Source organism: Hippocampus bargibanti, linkage group LG01, assembly GCF_051943395.1.
Source record: "Hippocampus bargibanti isolate YZ-2025 linkage group LG01, ASM5194339v1, whole genome shotgun sequence".
In the NCBI taxonomy this organism is placed as follows: domain Eukaryota; kingdom Metazoa; phylum Chordata; class Actinopteri; order Syngnathiformes; family Syngnathidae; genus Hippocampus; species Hippocampus bargibanti.
The window spans coordinates 31,179,196-31,185,195 of record NC_142734.1 but is presented as its reverse complement, the minus strand read 5'-3'; the positions used below and the strand labels follow the sequence as shown (position 1 = coordinate 31,185,195).

General features: G+C 40.9%; 1 protein-coding gene across 7 annotated transcripts in view; it reads left to right on the top strand.

Moving 5' to 3' along the window:
* Window positions 1-6,000, top strand: part of casz1 (castor zinc finger 1) — a 185,258-nt gene that overhangs the window by 125,393 nt on the left and 53,865 nt on the right. The gene's annotated exons all lie outside the window — the stretch shown is intronic.

The window sequence follows — 6,000 nt, the reverse complement described above, 5'->3', positions numbered from 1 at the left end:
TTACACATTATGTTTTTTTTTTCCTTGAAATTCAAATCTGGTTTCCAAGAGTAGCCTGTGCGAAAAGGTGACAAAGAAAGGATAAATAAATAAATGAATACAAATAAATACAAAATTAAAATTAAATAAAATATAATAATAACTAATAAATAATAAAAATAAATAAATATGAATAATGAATGATCAATATATAAATAAATAAATGGATAAATAGATAACTACATAAATAATAATTACATACATCTATAGACGATCAAAGTGAAAGGTCAGAGTTCATAGAGAGCTCACATGAAAAAGTGGAACGACCGCAGTGCAGTTTAAATGTAGTTCTGAATACGCATCAATTTACCTTAACTTTGCTTTTTTCGGAGTTGGACCTCAAATAAAAATATTTTCACATGCTGGTTTTCTGCTCAAGTAAAGGATTACTACTTCATCCACCACTAATTATATATTATTTGGCTTTATTGCAAATGCATTTGATATTTTATGAAGCCCCTATTCGTGCAGCGGTGATGATTAAAGGCTACATCAATACACGGCCTACTGTAAGTACACCGTTGCACAGGCTAAAAGGGGAAATGATTCAAAAGCACCTTAAATGCCGCTGCTGCGCTAATGTCAAGTGCAGATGTTGCAGGTTTTTTTTCTCGGATGCGACATTGAAATAATTTGCAGTGTGGAGATTGATTTGGCGGTTGAGACGCAGATGTTGTGATGGAGAGGTTTGTCATCTGAGGGATTTTCCACTCTGCACATGTAAACACTGTCTGTAAGGGGGCTCAAGAGTCCCATCCTCACCGTCGCGGAGGGGAGCGTGAAACCTCTTCACATACAAATTCTATTTTCTTTTGCTTAAATAAACATGCCGTCACTAAGCGTAAACACAGATTTACATGTAGCCCCCCACCCCCTCTCCCGGGGTTGTTTTTGCCTCGGCCTGCCGCCACGCTGTGGTCTGCACAACTTTTTTTGGGGAGGTGGGGGATGGCACTTATTTGTTTTGTTGGATAAATAAGAAGATAAATAAACAGACAGACAGTGGCTTCCTGAGTGAGAGGTGAAGTCAGAATTGAATTTGGATTGTGTTACCATGACAATCTCGAAACCCCTCCCGTGTCCCACGGGGCCGCTCTGGTTGCTGTGCGCCAGCGCGTGTTTGTTATTTAACTTTATGTGAGTGAGTGAGTGTGTGTGTGTATAAGCAGTGGGTGGTGGTAGCTGCATTCACCAGAGAGACATTGTACTAAGCAGACATTTCCCCCTCTGTTTTCACTCTGACCTGGTAGGAGATTGATGACTGAATTGTGGAGTACATGTTAACAGTAACCGGTGATTTATGAAGATACTTAGAGTAAGTGAGGCCGCACAGGCTGGAAGGGAAGGGGAAAAAAAAGAAAGGGGAAAAAAGTTATAGCCTTTTAAGTTAATGTAAAAATATAGCCTTTTTAAGTCATAATTGTCACGACTGCCGCCGAGGGGGCCGTACAAAAAAAAAATCGTATTTGAGATGTACAGTGTGAAGTGGAGGCTCTTCCTTTTTACGTTGGCCACATGCCTTTTGAACTCAACTTAAAAAGGACGTTTATGACATGGAATTGCAATTTAGGGGGAAAACTGCGACAATAGTATTACATGTATTATATACATATATACATGTATTATATACCATAGGGGGTAATGTGAAATAACTGAGGAAAAAATAAAAAAAAGAGTTTTCCGGTTTGAACCACAGCGGAAAGCCTTTCTTGGACCACCTCTTGCACTGCAACAAGTGCACTGTGTGCTTTGGCTGCCTCCACTTCAGCCGATTTCTCACTCAGCCTCGACGTGTAGTTTTTCATTCATCTTATTTCTTTTTTCTTGGCTCTCGAATTATTCGTCACGGGGGGGGCATTACCTCTCCATACACATTTTAGGATTCAATTCACTTGGATGTGATCGATAGCGTTTTTGGGCAATTTGAGAAACAAGGAAATGGGGTTCCTGTGCAAAGAAGGATAGTACTCTTTATTTTATTTTTTTTCAAGCCACCTCAGAATGACTGAGTGAAATGTTTCCCTCTGTTCGCTTAGGGACAACTTTATTTCTTAGCGGGGATTTAACACTCACTCAGTCCCCTCATAAATACAGCATCCCTCAGCCTTTTGCTCGCCATAACTCACACGCTAACTCTCTTGCTAGCGAAACTCATCTGGCAGAGCCAATGCTTGCTTGTCTTTTTGCCTCTCTTTTTCTTCCCCTCAAGCTGATTTACACTGCAGCGCAATCTCTCCTGACTGTCGCCTCACCGGGCAGCTCCGCCGAGCTTCTTGGTCCACTCTTGTGATGCGTTTTGCGAAAAGAGGGCAATTTGAATATTAGCCAGCCTGGTTTACTTCAGAGTCAGCCTAATGCAAAATGGAATGAGTTTCCCAGAGTGTCCCAGTACCTGTTGAAGGAAATATAAAGACTCTGTCACTATTCTAACAGCTCACCGAATAGTCGGTACACTCGATGGGCCTTGTTGAATTTCTCCTTTTAGCTGACAAGGACGCTCTAGTTTATGGCGCATTTGAAGTCACCACTCAAGAAACACTTTTTTCACCGTACGGTTTGGAAAGATGAACTCTGATCAGACTTGTGTAGTATTTTCGAAACATAATAATAAACACGAATGATGACGCGAGGAGCACCCCAACTTGCCGCAACATTCTGTGGTCGCTGTGGGACTTCGAAATAAAATAGATTTCAAATACAAAGTGCGTGAGAAAATTGAGATTTATCCGGAATTTACATAGAAGTCCTGAAAATGTCTCTTTAACATAGCTTTCTTTTTCTTGAAAGTTGTTGGCTCCTTTTCTGGTTCCTGGTTCGGACGAAATGTGACTTTTACCGATGTTGACTGAGAATCCTGTAATTTTTTAAATAAAACATCTTTTAGATTAAAAAAGTAAAACAAGTGTAACATAAGTCCTTCATTCTTTCTGTCCGTAACCTTGGGGTCAGTGACCGCTAATTTATATCGCGTATTGAGACATCAAGATTAAAGTGATTTAAAGGTCAGCTACAACCACAAAAATCACTCGCAGTCGGTTTAGGTCACGTGTCAAAGTCAAGGCCCAAGGGGGATCTCGCCCGCCACATCATTTTATTCATTTTTGCGAAAGCAAATCAAGCATGTCAAGGGCCATGATGCTTGCTAAAGTCCGAACCAAAATATCAAATTGTCCTATGTAAATAATTATTTTTTACTTAAAATTTTAAAACTAGTTATTCTTTAATTGGTTGTGCGTTTTATGTGTAATATGTGGAGGGGGTTGAACATTCTAATGAAAACCATTAGAATTCATAACGGGAAACTGTAACTACAATGCGGCCCACGGCAAAAAATGAGATTGACACCCCTGGTTTAGGTCCTTTTACCAATGGTTGGAACCCGTACCAGAAGGTTGACAGGTGAAAAAATTGTGGTTACATTTGTTATGTGAGTTCCCTCAACAACTTTTCACAAGAGAAAACATACTGTACTAAAGTGGAGTGCACTTGGCAGGTTGGGAGGAAACTTTCTTTCCTTCTGGTAGGGTTCCTGTATTTGTTGCGAACTACCTCCTGGCGCCTTCTGTTCTCAGTGTTCTGTCCCAAAGGCCCGCCACTGACATCTCCTGAAGCATCTAAAGACCCTCTGAAGTCAAAATCGCCCATTTTGATGTCTCATGGCAGTTTGTTGTATTTGCGTTTGAAAACACAGACCTTGCTTGGAGAAATTACCCTCAGCACTTGTTGGTGGATGTCCCCCCATCCCCCTTCTCCTCTCCCTACCCTCCTTGCTGTCCTCCCTCCTTTTTTGATCTCGCTATCGAATCTCCCCGTCTGTTTTATGAGTGACGTTTACCCGAGAGCAGCAAGGGAAATGGCTGTCGTAAGAAGACGTTTGAGAAAATGCATCTTAGCAAGCGATCACCTTTGATAACGCCAATGTTCCGTCGGGAAAAGAGTAGAAAGGCAACGAATGAGTAGAAGAATTGTTGGAAATGAATAAAAGGGCCTTGTCGGGGGAACATTGCTGTGATCGCAGGCTAATATTGTACAGTACAGCAAATAGTGCGGCGACTCACTCTCCCCTTGCCCGCCCAGAGTACTGATCAGGATCTGGCATAGCACACGGTGTATTTTATTGCACACCAGCTGGCCACCAAGTAATCTCATAATGATACAATGACATTGTGCGCGCTCACACAGACACACGTGCGCAAACACGCACTCCCGCACACACGCGCACCCACTTTCATGCTAACAGGTGCTGCCCATCAAACACGTACGCCTGCACCTTGAGCTCTGTCAAACATAAGGAAAGAAATCATAGTCGAAGTGGATCTTAGCTCAATGACCTGGCGAAACAAGTAATGTTAACTCAAATAATTACTACCTCCATAGAGAAGCGGTGTCGACGACGGAGGGGCAAGCGAGCACCGAAGGAGGGCCCCGTGTGCAGATAATGATGGGGTATCACTGCAGCTCTCGCTGTGTTAATCTTGGCGCGCTGCGCACATGTGTGTATGGGAGTGTGTGTGTGTGTATGCGTGTATGTGTGTGTAAATGAGAGACTTCCATATGCAACCTTTAGATGTAGGGCTTAGGTGCATGACATTCTGTCATTTATCATTCGCTACCACAACTGTAACCTCGAACCCAGTGTTTCTTAACCTGAGTAGAATCGAACCCAAGAGTCGGTCTCACGGGTTTGACAGTCTCTCTGCCATGGAGGGTAAGATGTGTGACTCACCATGTTGGCCAACACTGGCTGCAGATGATCACATGACATTGCCAATCAGTGCTGTAGGAAATGTAGTTTGCTTTGTAGTCTGTTGTGATAGTACATCCTACAATTTAAAAGAAATATACTTCTCTTGAAATTGTTTTTACTTTTCAATAAATGCATTATATATATATATTCTCAAGCATACTCAAGCACAACAAATGTGTCATTTACCTTAATTTTAGGTGTTTTTATCTGGACCACAACAGTATGAATGAGTCTGCCTGTGTTATGCACAAGTACGTGAACTGGATTTGTCAAAACTTGACACTGTTGTAGGCTAAAGTGGTATGAATGGACAACATATACAACAACTACAGTACAAGGAATAAAGTGGACAAAAACAATTTGTAGTTCATAATTACTCCGCATCAAAATAATTAAAATTGAGTTATTTTTAACTTGGAGTCATGTCGACAGCATTTGAAGTGCAGTCTAAAAATGTGAATGAACGTGTTCTTGAGCTGGATTGATTCTACCAAGATGCGTGTGGAATAGTCTGATTTTTACACTGTAGGATAAAGTTGTCTCGTCCAAATGAATCAACAATTAATCAACCATCAGATCTAAGTTTTAAAATATGATCATTGTTTACTTTTGAGTCACCATTTTTTTTGCTCTTCCTTTCATAACTTTGCTGCTGTAAATTGTGAATTTATTTTTCACATTATACATTTTCTGACATCTTGCATACCAAAACTGTAACTGCAATAATTTTGTGGTTAAAAAAATAACCCTGAGCCATTAAAATAAAAATTGTTATTTGCAGTCATTATATGAATAACCTGTAGCTGAACCTGAAGCCCAGAGGTGCGGCCCTTTGCATGAATCAATAACCAAGAAGGTAGCTGCCAGTTTCCAAAACGTTGGCGAGTACGTCACTCCTACCCACGTGAATTTGTTCATCATGAAGCAATACCCGATCACCAACACGAATTGGTTTCAATGCAGCAGCCGGGGCGTGGGTGGTGTATTTACATTTTGGTGCAACGTCCATTTTGATATAATGATCCAAAGCCTCCATATAATAATTGATTCTTAAAATACTCAGTTGCCCTACTATAAAGTCATGCGGTTTATAACCTGCTGTTGTTAATGGTTAACATGGCATCGAGGGGCCTTAAATCAAACCTGTTTTTCATCGGGGCTGGACTATTGCAAAATAAAAAACTTTTCACGTGGATTTACCGTATTTTCTGCAC